At 44.2% G+C, this 20,489-nt stretch overlaps 1 long non-coding RNA gene across 3 annotated transcripts; it reads right to left on the bottom strand.

Moving 5' to 3' along the window:
- Positions 1 to 248: 248 nt before the first annotated feature.
- On the bottom strand, positions 249 to 19,790 carry LOC147021717 (uncharacterized). Of its 3 annotated transcripts, none has more exons than XR_015060598.1 (3): positions 18,556 to 19,790; positions 18,085 to 18,220; positions 249 to 540 (listed from the first exon to the last, which is right to left on the bottom strand). It is a non-coding gene; the product is annotated as an uncharacterized LOC147021717 (long non-coding RNA). The 3 variants fall into 3 exon arrangements; XR_015060599.1 differs by lacking the exon at positions 249 to 540 and adding an exon at positions 8,442 to 8,895; XR_015060600.1 differs by lacking the exon at positions 249 to 540 and adding an exon at positions 12,211 to 14,257.
- Between the last annotated feature and the right edge of the window lie 699 nt (positions 19,791 to 20,489).

Raw genomic sequence — 20,489 nt, 5'->3', positions numbered from 1 at the left:
AGACCTGAAAATTAAGAAAACGTTATGACTTTCTGTGTTATATAAAACAAAAGGTATCAATGATTCATTTGTGGTACTAAATATACATATTAACAACCAAAGTTGTCCAGATCTTTTTGGAACACCCAGTGTGTGTGTTTTTGTGTGTGTATATATATATATATATATATATATATATATATATATATATATATATATATATATATATATATATATACATACATGAGGCCCCGTGAGGACGAGTGATGTAAGCGACATTTTTTAATGATGTGATGATGATAGGCTCAGATTATAGGGTAAGGGTTAAAATCGTGAGATATGGCATTCACTGCAAAATGGCCGATGTGTCCCTTACATCACTCCTCCTGCTCATATATATACATACTTATATACCGGGCGTAGTGGCGTGCACCCGAAATCCGGCTACTCGGAGGCTTGGGTTGGAGGATCGCTTGAGGACGGGAGCTCTGCTCTGCGCTGGGCCGTGCTATGAGAGGGTGTAGGGCAGCCCGGAATCATGGCGAAACCCAATCCATATCCCTGTGTCGTAAGAGGCGAAAGGGTTGAGTCAGGAGGGGCATCCGGCGTAAAACCTGTGCCAAATCAGTATGCGGATCACAAAGGATAATCCGCTGTGGCGACCCCTTAAGAGAGCAGCTGAACGAAGAAGACGACGACATATATATGTATGTATATATATATATATATATATATACATACATACATACATACATACATACATACATACATATAAAAACATTCAAATTCATTACTTTTTAATAAGTGTCATCATGATTGGGGTTGGATACAGCACATACTCCTTGTGGCAGGCATATTTGGGTGTAGCAGGCTGTCCAGTTGAGGTTTAAGGCTCAGAAGATGAAATGGATGCTGATTCGCTAGGGATTTCAAAAAATAATTTCAAAATGGAGACTTGAGTGACTGCCTTCATTCTCTGTTTGTGGACCTCATTAATACACTTCAGGATCGAATACTCAATGCCCAACGCACCTTGGAACTTCTCATGCAGTCAGGATCATGCTCATCACGAACCACTCGCTCAGAATGACGGGGCACGAACCACTTGCTCAGGATGATGGAGCACAAACCGTTACCCAGCTGTTCCTGGACTCTGTGTCCTTTTCTCCTGACAAGGTGGACAGCTTGCTGTCAAACGTCAACTCAGATTCAGCAACCTGTCCAGACGGCATCAGCCCTCGTGTTCTAAAAACCTGCTCCTCTGCTCTTGCTCATCTTCTCTCTGTTCTATTCACCCTCTCATTTGCTCAAGGTGAATGAGATCTGCTTGGAAATAAGCAAACATTACTTTCTTGCATAAAAAAGGTGCAAAAACAGATCCTTGCAACTATAGACCAATCAGCCTTCTCACAATCATGAGCATGGTTACGGAATCCATCATTGCCTCTGACATAAAGTCCTTCCTCTTCACCAATGGCCTGATTTCCGATCATCAATTTGGTTTCAGACCAGGTCACTCTACTCTGGATTTGCTGCTTCTGCTCTCCCAACAATGGATGGAGGTCCTCAATGCCAGACATGAAATCAGAGCCATATTCCGAGACATATCGCATGATTTTGACAAGGTCTGGCACCCTGCCCTGCTCACCAAACTCTCTTCCTATGGTATCCAAGGCCATCTCCACTCATGGCTCGCAGACTACCTCTCCTGTCACACTCAACGTGTGGCCCTTAATGGAATTCTCTCATCCCCTCTTCCTGTCCAGGCTGGAGTTCCTCAAAGCAGTGTTGTGGGCCCTGTGCTTTTTCTGGTTTTCATCAATGATCTCTCCGACCCTCTGGGAAATCCTTTTTATCTCTTTGCTGATGAGTCCACCCTCTGCCGTACCATCTGTCATCCCTCAGACCGACAAGCAGCAGCTTCTTCACTCTCTGCAGATCTGGATAAAAGTCAAACACTTGGAGTATGTCTTTCAATTCTGACAAAATATCAAACTCTCACTATATCTCTCCGAAAGGACCATCTGAACCACCGCCCCCCACTCCCATCTACTTTCTCAACAATCCTCTTGATGTCCTTTCATTTAAGCTTTTGGGCTTCACTCTTCTGCCATGATCTTTCCTGGGAAAGCCACATTTCCAAACTGGCCTCCAAAGCCAGTCGCCAACTTGGTATCCTCCATCGTGCAGTCCTTCCTTGGCACACCTGAGCTCCTGACCATTTACAAAGCTTTCATCTGCAGCCTGATGGAGTACTGCTCTCCCGTCTGGCCTGGTGCTCCCGCCTATCACCTTTCTCAGCTTCACGCTGTGTAAACCAAGGCATTGAGGATCATTGGTATCTCCGGCGAAGAGGCCGAGTCTCTTGGTCTCCTTCTGTTTCACTGCAGGCAGTTAGGTGGTCTTTTTGTGTTCTAGAGTCTTCAGTCTTCCACCCCCCCCCCGCTCTGTCTGAGATATGTCCCCCGCCCCACCCCCCATATTTCCGCAGGGCGCTCAAGGTCTGCCAGCAGCCCCCGTCTGGTAAAACTACAAAAATCAAGAATCACTGCTCACCTTCACTCTTTCATTCCTCTTTTTTCCCCACCTTTGGAACAAACTCCCACACACTCTTCAATCCCACCCTTCCTCCAGGTCTTCAAAACAGCTGTTTACCACCACCTCTTATCTTCCCAATCCAAGACCTCAATCTTTTCTACCCCCACTAATTCCAAGACCTCAATCTTTTCTACCCCCACTAATCCAACCCAAACCCACCTCCTTCAAATTCCCTGCTTTCCTTCCTGTATGTCCCTATTGTGTGAGGACCTTAAAGTCCCTGTTGTGTCCATCTTGTTCACCCCGTGTACCCTGCCCCTTCCCTTCTACAGACCTCGCCATGTCTCTCTTCCCCACAATTTTGTGCTTCCCTCTCCAAACCCTCTTGTCTACTGCTCCCCTCGTTATACGTTCAATGTATTAGCTCTTATACGAGCCTTGACATTGTATATTTTTCCAAAAAAACAAAACCTTTTCCCCCTTTTTCCATTGAAACAATGCCCCGCTATTTGCGGATTCGTTATTTGCAGCATTTTCCAGGAACGTATGCTCCACGACAGCGGGGTCAAACTATACAATATATATATATATATATATATATATATATATATATATATATATATATATATATATATATATATATATATATATATATATATATATATATATATTGGGTCGCCGAAATAGGTGACCCTTATTGTCAGTAATTCTGTCTGTTTGTGCGTTTGTCATCAGCATAATTGGTAGTAAACGTGGGCGGATTTTGACCAAACTCGGGTGGTAGGTACATCTTATGACCTCGTGCTTTGGAAATTGTGACGGTTGCTCGGGACACTTTGGTACCCCAGCAACAACCGAAAAACCTTCAAAATCGGTACCGTTCACGCAAAATCAATTCCGAAAGCCATTATCCCACGTAGGGTTATAAAATTTGGAAGGATTGATCTACAGCTGATGCTCTATCAAATTTATTCCGGTTTTTGTGATATATGGAATACTTTACCCGCAGCGCCCCCTACAATTAGAGTATGTGCGAAAATTGAAGGCCCCCTAGCGACCAGGTGAGTGCATCGATACGAATGAAACTTTGCAGGTTCATGGTACTCAATGAGTACAACAACTTTGCCTCAGGACATATAATCTTAAGGTGATTCCCTATCCACAACACGACATCCATTTTGCTCTATATCTTATAGTTTCCATGCTCGGCGACCCATTGCCGCCTACCGGCTCGTATGTATATAACTTGACGAACGCCTTAACCTGACGAGACAGCAGGGCAAAAATTGAGTCCCATCACAGTGCTTGTTTGGGAAGCTTGCAGCTTTTGGTATAAGTGCAAGCCAGTAGCTGGGTCATTCCATGTCAAATCATCAAAGAATCTGCCGTCATCTCTCAGATTTTTGTAAAACTTTGGGAACCAATTGGGACCCATGAAAAACAGCAAGAACTCAAATATTTTTGCTAACAGCCTCTTACTTAATTAGTGAGATACAGACTAACGAACTTTGGACTAATTAGCACGACGTCACGAATTCAAATGGCCATATCTCTAAAAGTATAACACCGAGAAAGCTGGTTTTGGTGTCATTTTAAAGGTATTTTCATGCCCTATGAATTTGTCTGGGCAACATTTTCCTACCTCCAACCACAAAAAAGTTATCACAAAATATAAACTTCAATCGTGAATCCCCCAAAAATGTGTCCTTCAAATTTCCTCAAATTCATCCCAGAGGTACCTTATGATGTCAAGAAGCTTCCACATAAATTTTGTGATGGGCACTCCAATAGTTTGAGATATGAGCAATAATGTACATGTACGTATGGCATATAGGTTCGAAAATCAGCATTTGTAATGTATTATACAATCAATAAGTGAGTTCAAGTACACAGTGTTCACTAACCTGACTTAGGCTTTCAATTTCCTCTTCAATGCAGCAACAGCAGCACTTGTTTCTTCCCCTCAGGCCCAGTTGAAAATGAAAGTATATGTTACTTCAAAGCAATTGATGGTCGTTCCCTGTGTTCCCTGTCATGGCTAGGTTAGAATGATTGTATAACACATTACAAATGCTGATTTTCGAACCTATATGCCATACGTACATGTACATTATTGCTCATATCTCAGAAACTATTGGAGTGCCCATCACAAAATTTATGTGGAAGCTTCTTGACATCATAAGGTACCTCTGGGATGAATTTGAGGAAATTTGAAGGATACATTTTTTGGGGATTCACGATTGAAGTTTATATTTTGTGATAACTTTTTTGTGGTTGGAGGTAGGAAAATGTTGCCCAGACAAATTCAAAGGGCATGAAAATACCTTTAAAATGACACCAAAACCAGCTCTATAGGTGTTATACTTTTAGAGATATGGCCATTTGAATTCGCAACGTCGTGCTAATTAGTCCAAAGTTCGTTAGTCTGTATCTCACTAATTAAGAGGCTGTTAGCAAAAATATTTGAGTTCTTGCCGTTTTTCATGGGTCCCAATTGGTTCCCAAGTTTTACAAAAATCTGAGAGATGACGGCAGATTCTTTGATGATTTGACATGGAATGACCCAGCTCCAGCACAGCTTGAGGTGTGGGTTATCCATCCATCCAGTCTACTGCTTGCTGTGCATGTCCGTCCTTGGTCTCCCAGCAACAGCCTCTCCCGATTGTACTTGGTACCTCTGGGTTCTTCTGCAGACTCCTCTTCCGGCAGCTTGATAGTTGGCCTGTAATGCATGCTTGCATTAACAATCTTTGCAAGGTGGTAGTTGGTGACTCGCCGTGTCACCTTTTTGACACAGAATAGGTGATATCTCAAATTGGTCACTTTGATTGCACCACATTTAGCTCCATACAAGAGGCATGTGAATTTTTCCAACTTATCCATGAATGAGCTCGTCGCTAACATCCAGTTCCTTCCCCAACTGAGTAAAGGTGTTTTGTATCTCGTTGTTGTTACTGATGATTTTGAGTGCATTTGGTTTCCCTTTGCCTGCAAACGTGCTGACTGTCACTTTCTGTCGAGGCATGCATGCTAATGAGAGCCCGACAAACATATGTGCCAACTGACTGCTTTTTTCTCAATGTCCAGTCTTCTTGCACATGTTTTAGTGCCACATTTCTGGAATAATGTGGCCTGTTTGTTATCCTGAAATGCCAAACACGTTATGAAAATACATCAGTGTCGGCCGAGTTCATCAACACTGATGGGTAACCCGTGCAGCAGCATGTGTGGTGTGGAGGAACAAATAACCATCTGCTTCCCCACGTATACTCTTCAGGGCGCAGTTATCTCCTGGCTACCTTTGGAGGTGATTTGGTAGCATCTGTCTTCAGATGTCACAAAGCGAACTTTTCCCTGTAGTTATTTGGTGTACTCAGCCTTCTTCCATTCATTGAGCAGAAATGAAATGAGGCTTGATTTGTTCCTGACATTGCTCAGAAACTTTCTCCACTGCCTTAAAATTTTTGATGCAGTGATACTCTTCAGCCCAAGCCCCAGTTCTTCTCGCTGAGCCAACCCTTCACTGTACTTCATAGAGGTGTCTTTATATGTGTAAAAGATGATATTGATTTTCTGACTCATGCTTCCATCCTCCAGAGCCATTGGCAGCACGAACATGGCCACTTTGCTGAAGTTGACTTGATCACCTTTCACCTTATGAATGAGATTCATCCCAATGACTGTTGCAGTAAGTTCAGGCATTCCACCAGCTGGGGCTGCATTCTTCTGCAATGCTGGAGCTAAAGCAGCCTTGTTGGTTTTCCAAAGGATACCTTCTGGGGTTGCCATTGCCCATGGTAGGTGGCCCAAAGGATGTGAGAGTACCTCTGCTATAATGCAACCGAAGAGTGCCCTGTTTGCTTGAAGATTAACTTTTCTGCCTTTGGTTTTGATTTCCTTCTTCTTGCAGATTTCCGAGGATTTTGTCAATTTTTCACATGTGGATGTTCTATTGTGACACTTCACTTTCCCACATAATATACAGTCTTGTTGGTTGACGCATGATTATGAGGACGAGCTCCTGGCTTTCCTTTTACTTGTAGAGCACATAGTTCCAGCATCATCACTGAGGATTGATTCTGCTTTCCGTTTCAGTGCTTCCAAGTCTCGCTTTATCGTGACTACACTCTTGCATGTCCTGTGGTAGAAGATTTTGGGAATCTCTTCACCTGTCAAGGACCCAGCAATATCCAGGTTGGTGCACGGTGCTTTATTATTTGAGACTGCACCTATTTGGGATTTTCGTTTTTTATTTTGTTTCCTTAAAACTGCTCATCCTGCTTCTAACCTTCAATTCATTTATTCCGCCTGTTTTCTCAGATCTCACATTCAAGATTTATATAATTTTGGAAATTCTTCCAACAATTCATTGTCGATCTTGATTTCTACTTTTCCGACATAAAAATTAGTTTTAGACATTCATTTTCTGGACTAATCGTCTGTCTTCGCCGTTTAAATCATTCAACCTCTTTCATGCAGAGGCTACATGAATAAACCTGTAACTGACTTTCATGCAGAGGTTTGGGTTGGATTCCCAAACCAGAGATCAGCAAAAAGTCATCGTCGATTCTCAAGTGATTGAAGTTTATTTCGTTGATATATTTTTTACTTTTTCCTCCCAAATTAGCTAAGGACTCGTTCAAAAGGCTGCTGTGAAGAGGTTTGGAGAAAAAGTCTCCTGGCTGAACTCGTCCATTGATATTGATGGGTTGTCTGGGTTCGTCAAGCCTTGGATGGCTGTTGTGGCCTTGTCTATTGCTTTCATTACCTTGGCGTTTCCATCCCTTGTATTTTCAATGCTTGAATTAGTGAATTTCTCTCCTTACATTGCATTGACTTGTGTTTAATATCACACAAATATAACTCAGCTTTTGTGCATTTCTTTTCCATGTCTGCATTTCACAATCTCCATTGAAAACAGTTTCAAATGTATATTAACAAAGCGTGACATACTTTGAACAGTATGTGAGGGGGTTTATGGGTGTTTTTAAGCTTTAATTATGGGATTGTGGTTGGGATTTGGTCCGGTACATACCAAGATGAGATGTGTGAACAATTCTACTATATTTGTGCACAGTACTTAAATAGATTGTCCCCAAATATTTTGTCACAAGGTAATGAAGGCATTGCGAAGGAGGCCATAAAGTCATTGTTGTACCATATCCACCCCCCCCCCCCACACACACACACACACACACACACACACACACACACACACACACACACACACACACACACACACACACCCAAGTACTATAATCCTAAATCTGAATTACTGTGGCTTAAAACAATATAATGTACAGTACCGTACAAAGGCTTCATCCGGTGTGTCATGGAATATGTCTCCCTCCTGTGGACTGCTGCTGCCAATTCACGTTAGGCCCTCATTGAGTCTGAGGAATCGGCACCCCTCTGTGTATCTCACATCAGGAAGCTGAATCTCAAGGTCTGATTATTGCTCAACGTAAGTAGGTTAAAGGCCTTGCAATTTCAAATTTTTACTGGCTCCATATCGTCTTGTTGCTCCGGCCCTCTCTCCTCTCCCATTCGACCCTGTTCCTCGAGGTCACCCTTTCCTTGTTACCCTCCTCAAAGTGTAAACTCAACCTTCACCTCCATTGTTTCATCTGAATCTTTTCTCACTCATGCAAATGTCTTCCTGAGTATATTGTCTTTCCTACCGGATTCAAGTCTGCGACTCACAACCTATCCATGGCCTCTCCCCTTTCCATTCCTGAGGTTTACTACCCCAATTAAACCCCTATTCTCACCCTTCTCCTGTGCTGTGATTCATCCATAGTTCATGTCCCACTGTTTTGCCTCTGACTCCCACTCCACCCTCCCTCCCCCCCCCCAGCTACTACCCGTTATTATTCTCTCCCACAAACCTCATAACAGCCATTTTCAAAAATTCAGCACAATTTTTAATCAAACAAAGTGTCCCAACCATAGTAAGGATAAACACACTTAACATGTGCAGGGAATTGAAAGAAAGTCCTAAACCATGAAGCTTAAAAACATGAATGCATGGACAACCCAAAAGGAAAATAAGAGTGAATTTAGGCCTCAGTTTCTCTCCTCAAGTGTGAACATCTATACACACATATGAGAATGCAGGGTGAACAAATGCTCACTCTTACAGCTCAGGGCACTACATGGGCGATTAAAGGTCAACAGAGCTGCAGGGCGATGCATTCAGGCAGAGCAAATGGGTCTTCAGGAGTTTAGACTTGACCCTTGACAACTCACTTAACAGTAACATCCCAAACTACACCTTCTTACTCCTCACACCATTGGCTTCCTCTGCAACCTCTCTCAACCACGTGACACACATGAACTCCTCGACACCTCCAGGTGGTCTCTCAGCTCTTTTTACCCCTGCCAAAGAGTTAAGTTGACATTTGGGTCCTTTTGTTTGTCTTTGTGTCTGTCCGCAAAGAACGTCAGTGTCTATTAATTACATACTTTTGAAATGTGAGTACATCTATTAATTAAGTACTATTGGAACACAAGTACGTCTTAAATACAGTGCATACAATTAGAATTTGAGTATGTCTGTTAATTACATATTGGAACATAATAATAATGCACAAATAGCAAATGACCCGCATTTTATGGGTCTTGCCCATTTTGTTTCTGAAAACCCGCAGACCCGTTTCAGACTTATCAAAACCCATATTCGATGGAAAATACGATCAATTTTAAAAACGCAATGTTTCACTTGCATTCCACTCACAAGGATTGACACAAACTGAGAGATCTGGTGACTTGTAGATAATATGCAAGGTATTACTCCAGTCAATTGGCCGAATGAAATCATGAACTTTCCCTCACCGAAGGACACATCACCACTCTCCAGGATTCCGCTCACAGTATCACTTCATTTCGGATCACGTGACGCGTCAAATACATAAATAAAATACAAATCCACCTCCGATTCATACCAACCCGTTTTTCGTCACCTCCATCTTGCCACTTGTAATAATGTATTACTAGAGAGTTCATAGAATACAATACCCTGCGCAGTGTTCAAGTCTATACTGTGGGACACGTTCGTATGGGCATTCACCGACCAGACTGGCGTGCAATTTGTATGACTGGCAGTATATACTGTATTTGTGGGGGATACGTTCCTGGGAAATGCCACGAATAGCGAATCCGTGAATAGTGGTTCAATGGAAAAAGGTAGGGATAGGTTCCCGACAGATCGCAATTCTTGAAGGAAAAAAATCAAAAATCCTAAGGAAAATCGTGAAGATGCCTGCAAAAAATGTAAATACGCAAATAAAAACTACAAAAACACGGGGAAAAAAACCAAAAAAACCGCGAATACGCAAAGTACAGGGCCGCGAATATAGAACCAGAACCAAAGGTTGCATTTTAGAAACCACAAATACACAGGGTCCGCGAATAGCAGGGTCTGACAGTACTTCAATTTTAATAAAATAATGATTGAAGGATTGTAAAAAAGAAAGTATATATATATATATATATATATATATATATATATATATATATATATATATATATATATATATATATATATATATATATATATATATATCCAGAAATTTAGTGGTACTGAAGCAGTCTTATACACCACACTTAGACACACTGTAATAATAAACCCGAGCAGGTTTGAGGGTCAGCTCGGATACAAAACTTGATGCAACTGAGTATTAATCAACCTTAGCGACTACGGAAAGTAAAAACAGAATTTAAATTGAACTTAAAATAACCACGCGAAGCCATGTTGAAGTCAGCGGACCTCGTTTTGCCCAATAAACAGGGCCAGATGACAGAGGTAACGAGAAACTAGTTGGTCGAGTTAAATCTTCTCAATAATCCCGATGAAACCCATTATGCATTATAGCCATCCGATGCTTCCTTAGAGACCATTCGACCAATCGGTCATTTTACACTTGGTGACCCTTTAACCTTGACCCCGAGGAGAAAATGCGTAAAAGGGCTCAGACGATCTATAGAGAGCAACCCTAATTATCATTGTGTCAAGTTAGAACTCGATCGACCGAGACGTCTAGGAGATAGAAAAATAAAAATTGTTGACTGATGGACGGACGAAGACAGACAGACAGATCTGAGGAAATCGAACGGTTATATTGTTATGGATTTGGAAGTTTACTGCACTCAGCATACAGGTCCTATAGCTTATTTATATTGATAAGTAAATGTGGATAGATAGCTCCCTTTTCCCTTGTCTAATGGGCAATTAAATGTTCCTGCACTGTGGAGTTATTTTAATAGTCAGGTTTTCTTTTATTTTATTTTTACACCACCATCAACGCCAGCGTCATCTTCCCCTCGCTCTGCTCGATGCCATTGTCTACGTGTGTTCGATCACGTAGGGTGGCGGAGATTGGAGATTTCCTTCACCTCAGATCGAGACTCCGCCCAGAAGGGCAGGGGTGTGCCCCTTGTCGAACCAGGAACCTCATCACCTCAGATTGAGACTCCGCCCAGAAGGGCAGGGGTGGACCCCTTGTCCAACCAGGAACCTCATCACCTCAGATCAAGACTCCTCCCAGAAGGGCAGGGGTGGGCCCCTCGTCCAACCAGGAACCTCATCACCTCAGATTGAGACTCCTCCCAGAAGGACAGGGGTGGGCCCCTTGTCCAACTAGGAAGCTCAGCACCTCAGGCTGGCTCCGCCTCAGCCAGATAGAGTGTTCGGCCCCGGCCATCGGGAGGAGGCGACGAGTCGTCCGAGAACGGACCGTCCAATGAGGAAGCGAGTGGCGAAAAAAGGAGGTCTCTCGTGCCTGAGCACAAAAAGGAGGGGTGGTCTGGACGAGGGAGAGGGAGAGACGGTGTGCTCGTGGCAGCAGCCTTCACGAGTTCGGAGGATCGTGTGTGAGACATCCCTGGTGGGAGAGAGCGTTTCAGTCCAGGCAGTTTCAAACCTGCCATCCAGGGCCAGTGAGTGGTCATCGACGAGGGCCCTGCAGACAGTCGTGGTTGCGGGTTCGAGTCCCGTCCCCCCAAGATCGCGAAGACCACACGAGGTGGACAGGTCTGAGACAGGTCTCAATAAAGACCGCTTTTGGTCCGATTCTTTTGGGTGTGTGCGTTTGTGTGTTTGTGGCGCCAGTCCAATAAGTAGGAAATTGTATAAGTGCGTGCTGTACATACGTGCCTTCTATATTTGGATAACTTTGCCCTTACGTGATCCACTCATTTCCCTATTGTGAATAAATATACCCATGTGTTAAATGTATCAGTTCCTTTTTGTCTTTCTTTTATTGGTTCAATACGGTGTGTGTTGGGGAAATAGCCAGGCTGTTGCCGCTGTAAAAGGGACATTTGGACCGACGAAAGCTCGGTGACAATCCGCTCACGTCGCACACGGTTCGAGTACGCTAGCGACTCGTTCCGTACGAGCATCATTGAGGGTGAATTTCCCCGGTAGTTTGGACCACATGGGTATTTAGGTAAATTGAAATTGGCAATCGACCCTACCCCACGTGGTCGAACTATTTGCGAACTTCGGTCCGATAAGGGACCCGAACTTTTCCGAAGAAGTACGATCTAAATTCCGGGTGATTGGTGGAGTCGACCCTGCAGCTCCATCTAGTGGTCATGCTCGCAGCCGATACCCAGCCCCACAACAATATTAGGTCAGCGAGCTGACCTAATAAGATGACGTTGAGTCACAGTTTAGGAGATGGCGGCATTTATTGATCACCATAGAACACAGCGTCAATCGGCATCATACGTAGCCATATTGGCAGCCTCTTCTTCACCCTGATACTACATGCTCTCACATGCCACACCCACTTCTGAGGGACTTCACTTGATGGCTCCCATTAAATAACCACCCGAGAGCACATATCCAACTTCTGCAAAACTGGAGGTTATTGGAAGTATTTAGGCGATTCGTGTTCAACGGTGTTCAAGTATACAATTCAATTGAAATAAAGGTTTGAAGGCGTATCAAGAAATAAAACAAATAAATAAATATAAATAATTAGTTCTTCGTGCATGTATGTGTCCTTTCTAATGTCCTTAAAAAAATATGAAGATTAGTGTTTGGAATGATTTTTTTATTTGACTGCCAGGCAAGCAGATATAGTAAAAAATATCTCACTCCTCTGCACAAATTCAGAGCCAAAGTATGGTTAAACAGAAAGTTTGTCTTCCTATTCATGTTCCAATTTGAATAAGCTGTTCCTCAATCATAAACTGACAGCCCAGACAGACGGACGGACAGACATGAACAAATTGCTTAACCCCACTTTTCGCTTCACATGTGCGGGGTAATTAGGTATTAATTACGTAAAACACCAGTACACACAAGTCCTGGTGAGGGTCTGCCATCTCTAGTTGAAGACCTTAATGGAAGAAGTTTGTACCAGTCACAAGAAGTACTTATACAAGCAAAATTATTACAAATATAGGTTGTTACCATGCTGTAGACGGAATGCCTGGTTCTAACTCACTTTGCCCAAAAACAAATGTGACAAGTACTTCTTCCACTCAGGTCTTCAATTGCTCTTTCTCGTTATCAAGTGCTCCGGAACTGTCTGCAGACAGCCCGATACTGCTCCCTCCCCAAACACGCCGTGCTGCCAGAATGGTCTTCAAATCATGACATCCCTCCCGGTTCAAATCGAGTTTACATTCCCTGCCAGGTCTGCCCCCTCCCCTCCCATACTCACCCATCCCCCCCTTCCGATTCAAACCGAGGCACCCTACAACTACAGCTTCAGATCATGTAAAATGTTGTTCTCAGTGGTCTGAGTTTGTGGGGAAAACATCGAAAGATGGGAAAAGAATACAGAAGCAATCGGATACAAGACAAGACTAATACCAAATAATTCTAAAACTCAAAAGAAATCCAAAACACACCGTTAAACAATCAACATTCCTACATGTTCAACCGAAATATCTCACATTCTCCATAATGCTGCATGTTGTCATCCTTTGGGAAAGTACCCTGACCAAGATCTAAATTTCAGCTGTCAAGCATGAAGTTAACATTTTGCTATTTAAGAGGAATCTCCCTGGTCTATAGCCACCATAGTGGCCCCATGGAGCTTTTTTAATGGTATTATCAAAGGGACATTATGTCACATCAAATCTCGTAACAGTACAGAACATTATTGCATTAAAAAACCACTTCATTTAATTGTCCCTGAACGTTGACTACAGTGACACCACGTGGTGATTGACGGGATAAAAACCGAGCTCATGTGCATAGATATTGCTTTTGAACCGGAGACGGGACACCCAGTGGTCATCTCTCTGCAAATAACAATCTCTCTTCAGGACTGGTCTTCCATATCCTGATATTCTATTTGTTTTCTTTCCATTTTTCGTTATTTAATTGGGCTGATATTGAGAGACAGTTGAGGCAGCTCTCTGAGAATAGTCAGGGAGATGTTAACCTTCACAAGCATATTATCAGATGAACCAATTGGATCAGAGGAAGAGCTAATGGAGACAACAGTGCACCCATATACCCTTCTTCTAAAGGAACACAACAAAACTGGGAACCCGGACATCATGCAGGCACGAATTGATTCTCTCAACACTGAACGTCTGAAGCAATGGAAGGAGTCGTTGGAGTCAACAGACTTCACCCACAGCAACCGCAATGCATGGGCATTGCTGAGGAAACTGGGTGCCACAGAAAAAAATTACTGCTGCCATCCCAAGATTTTCCCCCGATTCCATCGTGTCTCATCTCCTCCAGACCTCAAAGGCACCGACCTCCACACCACTAAGGCAGAAGGTAAAAAGAGATTAGAGATTACCTCCAAAACCTCATGAAAGTCCACTGAGCAGCCACCTGGCGGCCCCATATACAAAGAAAGACATTGAGGCAGCACTGTCGACAACCAAAAATGGCAAAGCCATCGGGGCCAATGGAATTTTCCCCAAATTCCTTAGAAAACCCCAGAGAAAAGGGTCGTACCTGGTTGGCGGCCATTTTTACTGCCGTCCATGAAACAGGGCAAATTCCTTCAGCCTGGAAGAAGGCTAATGTTATTGCCATACTAAAAACTGGGAAGCCAGCAGATTTACCCTGCAATTACCACCCTATAGCCCTATTATCAGTTACAGGAAAGCTGATGAAGAGGGCCCTACTATAATGTTTAACCCCCACCTTGGAGGCCTTCCTACCTGATGAGCTGGGGGTCTTTAGGTCTGGCCACAGTACCTTCAATCAGGTCCTCACCCTATCCACCATCATGGAGGCTGGCTTCCAGAGAAAACAAAAGATGGCAACCACCTTGGTGGACATGTCGGCAGCCTACGACACAGTCTGGCACCGAGAGCTCCTCAAAATCTCAAAAGTCTTTAGCTGCCAGAAGACAATCAGACTACTGTCGGTATTCCTTGAGGACCGAAAGATCCGCGTTAGCCTCAACGGCAAAATCAGCCGTGTTCGAACACGAAACGATGGCCTCCCTCAAGGATCTGTTCGAGCCCCCGCCCTCTTTAACCTCTATGTTAGCGACCTGCCAACAACAACCTCCTTCAAACTCGCCTATGCTGATGACATCGCACTTGTAGCACAGGGATCTGACCTAAAATCTGTCGGGACCCAACATACCCGAGATCTGGGCATACTGGAGGAGTACTTATACAAATGGAAGCTCCATCAAAACCCCAACAAAACAGCCGTCTGCACCCACAATCTTGACACTCGCACAGCAAATGCAGAAGTAGATGTGCCTTTCTGGAGTATGAAAGTTGAAATGTCCGTTATCCCAAATACCTTGGGGTTACATATGAACAGACCCTAACCGCCAAAGAACACCTACAAAGATGCAAGGAGAAGGTCAGGGCACAGATAAACCTCATCCGGAAACTGGCTGGAACATCGTGGGGAGCCAGTGTTAACACTTTACGCTGGGCAACTCTCACCCTCATATACTCGACGGCAGAGTATTGCATGCCAGTCTGGTGGGTGAGTGCCTATACGAAGGCCAGACACTCAGTTAAACACCGCGATGAGAACAGTGTCTAGAACCCTCAAGCCAACAAAGATTGAGTGGCTTCCTATCCTCTGCAACATTGCTCCGCCAGCCATCCGAAGGGATGTGCTGTCATCCCGATACTTTAGCCGTGTTTTGGCAACTGAAATTCCAGCCCAGCATCTTCTCACTGAACACCCGCGCTATCGCCTCAAATCCTGAAAACCACCATGGAAACCACCAGTGGATTTCCTTGGGTGGGCGAACTCCCCCCCCCCACCCCCATTCATTCATTCATTCATTCATTCCCACCATGCACTCCAAACACACCAGGTTTGCTGATCTGCATCCATCCGATTTTGATGAAACTTGACTGGTAGGTTCATACCAGGATCTAGTTGTATGCTTTTGAGCACCGTTGCTATGGACACCACCGTTGTCTAGCAACGGGACTCTGAAATTTTTGAAAAAAAATCCGAAAATTTTTTTCCCGAAAATCAAAAATCGGCTTACGCGCTTTTATGCACACTATAATCAACCTCTGTCAAAAAATTTCAGCCCGATCCGTCAAAAACTGTATGACTAGTATGCAATTATATTACTATCTGCTTTCACCCCAACGTTCGCATTGGGATTCCCTAACGTAGGGTTAGGGAATCGAACACAAATGATGAATGGACAGTTGCTCGTCATGTTCCTATATGGAACAACGAACGGCAAAAATGCCATCTGATGTGTTCTCTTATCTACATATTTTAAATTCGCCTTAGTCTAGCGCCAACCCATGTCACCTACAGGCTTGTCTGTCTGGGTGTCTGCCTGTCCAGAGCATAACTCCATTGACTTTGATCGGATCTTGATGAAACTTGGTTATGTGTTCGATATCAATGTCTACTTGTGTTTTCCTGGATGAGGACGTGCTACGCCCATTGTGGGAGGAGCCACACCCAAAAAATAGCCATTTTTAGGGGGTAGTCGGATTAAAAATCTATCTTCTCCTATTGATTCTAAAATCTAAAAATCTATTGGGAATTGACTGAATGGAATGGGTTCTTCGGTATTTTAATAGCAAAATGAATTATCTAAAACTTGTCGTTGTCCGATTTTTCATTTTCGTCCTAAGGTCAAGGTCACATGGTCAAAAACTTAGAAAATTGCGAACTTTGACGTAAAAATCATACGACCGCCCAAACTTTGAGAGCTAGGATGTCAATGTTTTTAATTATAACTTGGTCAAAAATTATCACATCGTCTCATCCTTGACGTCTGAAACAATCTACATCGTCAAATACCGCTCGTGAACCATTGTCGTCTTCAGAATTGTTTATGTTTAATTTTATTTCTCACTCATTCTGGCACTTCTAGGTGACTATGTCCCCCAAACGAGTTCGTGCTCTCTGTCATCCCTTAAACGAATCCACATTCCTTTTCACTCTACGTAGATAAACTAAGAACGTCCCCACTACATGTTCAATGGCTGTCCTTGTCTACTTCCAACTAATTTCTAAACTAATCCCACCTCCCTATAACTAATACTCCTGGGCCCCCATGGAGGAGCACTTCTAATGCCGCCATCGAGCCGATTTATCCCAACACTATCTCCCTTATAACCGAATCTATTGTTAAGTAGTGCTCCTCCGCCCAAATGGTGGGTTGCTCACCCGCAGCCCCATTGGCGTTCTGTACTGACGACCGCACTCGGGCGAGTCACCCGCATCTGCGGAGGTGCTCGGCAGCGCATCTGTCGCCTGGCAATAGATCCAAATGCTTGCACTGGCGTTCGGTGGATTTCCCATGGGAGACCCGATCTGTCGGACACGCCCACCGTTTGTACTGCGGAATCCGTGCAGACGTCACTCGCATAAGAACTACCCCGTGAGCTTCGCCACGCCCACTTTTGCAATGTGGAACTTTCCACAACCATCTCCGCACATGGGATGTCCCGCAGATTTCATACCACTTCTGCACACAGGCTGTCCTGCTGTGTTTCGTACACCACTCATTCACACAATCCGTTCCAACGTTTGTCTTTCTCCCTTGCCCTCTCATACCACGTAATTTCCCCATGTTCACTCTCACTCCTTCCACGCACACGAGCCATCCCGCAGCCGCTTCCACTCGTGCTGGGTGTCCTGCAAGCACCACTCGCGTCTCGCAGCACATCAGACATCGGCTCCCGTGGGAAAATTATTCGACTGAATTTCCTCAATCCCTTGGCTCGACCCCTGTTTTGCCGTCCGTGCCCCAATACATTGGCCAGCATGTCGCACCTGGACGGTTTGCCCAGCACTGCCTGTACACACTCTTGTGTACGCTGATCCTCGCACCGCAGTCCCACGGGGCCGACGCGTTTTCCAAAATAACATTCTCACACTCGGGAGGTTCACCAATCCCCTCAGTTTACCTCAGCTCTGTCCCCGTCTAGGTCAGTGCACACCCTACACCCTCTCGCGCGCTCAACCACGCCATGCTACTTTCACCCGGCACACACTCTGTCACATTCATACTGGGTGCTCATGGCACCTCAAGAAACCCCGGACCCTCCGCTCCCACAAAACGAGGCATGTACCCTTTTGAGCCATTGCACATGCACCACCTCGCACAACCTCACCTTCACTGGACTCACCTCGTTGCGGTCCACTTCGAAGAACCATATCCTCTCCACCTGCACCTGGAGGACATCATCCTGGCTCGAACTGGCCATAGGGCAGGACGGACAGATGCCCGATATGCCGGTCCACTCCGGGGGCCAAAGGGTCAGTCTATGTGGGGAAATTGCAAATGTGATCAGGGTAAAAAAAAAAATCATAATAAAACACTCATATATATATATATATATATATATATATATATATATATATATATATATATATATATATATATATATATATATATATATATATATATATATATATTGAGATCGAGTGATGTCCACAATGATTGAGATCAAGTTCTGTCCACACCGATCTTAGGTAGAGAAGAGTTTAATCCACATCAAAACATATGCGCATATGGAGAGTGGCTAGGGTTGAGGGCTTGGGGTACCGCCTATTGCTCCGGAGGTCTTAATTGACGTTCTCAGGAGACCTATACGTACCCCATGTGTGGTCGCGCTGTATCAGTGGTCAGATGTGACTGAGCGACTGTCGAGGCTCAAAACCCAGATCTTGAATGACAATGCTGTAATTGGGAGAGACACTATCATCAACAAATATAATGGCTTGCTTATCACAGCAAAGATAATGTACCTTCACACACAAACATAAGAAGTCAAGAACATGTCTATAATTTATCTTTAATCATCAATCAATCAACCCAACAAAGAATCACTTAAACAAAGAATCAATTAAACCAAATAATCAACCAAACTAAATCACAAGTCAAACAAAAGCCAATTCAACCTGTGCACAATTCGAACAGAATGCCAACACGAGTGCAACAAACTGCTCTATCTATCTTCAGACACCCCTGGTTTTATATTCTTTTTAGCGAGGTACTCTTGAGCAAGACACATTTTGCAGTATTCCTGAGTGTAGCACATTTCATGGTTAGTGGCTCAATCTGTTCTTGCACAAAGCACATCTCATGGTTGAGCCGATAAGGATGCGAGTCCGGAGAAGCACCGTATATGGGAGTCTTTCTCTGGTTTAGACTATCAGCAGGGTCCCTATTGTGGAACTTTTACAAGACATCAGTATTTCAAACACAGTATATTCACTTTATCTCTTCAAGCACGAGAGAAAGGGAAGTTCACTATCCCTCCTTCGGTTCTGTAAAATTGGGAAGTGCCTTGAAGAGCACAGTCGTGCCGTGGAAATGAGGAAGTAATTTCTGCGCTACGTCTTAAGAAAAATTCAACATTATATTTTGAATTACTAAGAAGCATAAGAATAACAATGAAACGAAGTTTAACTAAATACAAGCAATAAACAATCTTTAATCAAAGAAGATATTAAAAGTTTTAACAAAAAGAAAAAGCTGAAATCTCTATCTCAGCCCTCACACGGCGTTAACATCCTAATGCTGATGCCAATTCAAACACCCCACTCTTCAACACATAGTATTGTATGCAAAATTCAAAACAGAGGAACAAATGCAAACGTTTTACTTGGAACAAGAAACACAGGGTATACCACCAAGCAATGAAGAGACCATGTTACAAAAAAAAAGAAGAAAAAAAAAGGGATATAATAAAATATATGCAGTGATAATAATCAAAAAAATAAAAGGACAGACAGGCGCCAAGGCAAAATGGACAAGACAGACAATTCTCTCCAACTGGCGGCCCTCGGAGGGATCAATCCCATTCTCATCGAGGTCTTACAAGCCAGGTCTCTCATCACACAGGCCAGGTGTCTCTCATCACACAGGCCAGGTGTCTCTCATCACACAGGCCAGGTGTCTCTCATCACACAGGCCAGGTGTCTCTCATCACACAGGCCAGGTGTCTCTCATCACACAGGCCAGGTGTCTCTCATCACACAGGCCAGGTGTCTCTCATCACACAGGCCAGGTCTCTCATCACACAGGCCAGGTCTCTCATCACACAGGCCAGGTCTCTCATCACACAGGCCAGGTGTCTCTCATCACACAGGCCAGGCCTCTCATCACACAGGCCAGGTGTCTCTCATCACACAGGCCAGGTGTCTCTCATCACACAGGCCAGGCCTCTCATCACACAGGCCAGGCCTCTCATCACACAGGCCAGGTCTCTCATCACACAGGCCAGGTCTCTCATCACACAGGCCAGGTCTCTCATCACACAGGCCAGGTCTCTCATCACACAGGCCAGGTCTCTCATCACACAGGCCAGGTGTCTCTCATCACACAGGCCAGGTCTCTCATCACACAGGCCAGGTCTCTCATCACACAGGCCAGGTCTCTCATCACACAGGCCAGGTGTCTCTCATCACACAGGCCAGGTGTCTCTCATCACACAGGCCAGGCCTCTCATCACACAGGCCAGGTGTCTCTCATCACACAGGCCAGGCCTCTCATCACACAGGCCAGGCCTCTCATCACACAGGCCAG

The sequence above is a fragment of the Eptatretus burgeri genome, chromosome 8 (assembly GCF_056783735.1).
Source record: "Eptatretus burgeri isolate ZD-2024b chromosome 8, Ebu_testis_v1, whole genome shotgun sequence".
In the NCBI taxonomy this organism is placed as follows: domain Eukaryota; kingdom Metazoa; phylum Chordata; class Myxini; order Myxiniformes; family Myxinidae; genus Eptatretus; species Eptatretus burgeri.
This window is presented reverse-complemented; position numbering and strand designations above follow the sequence as displayed.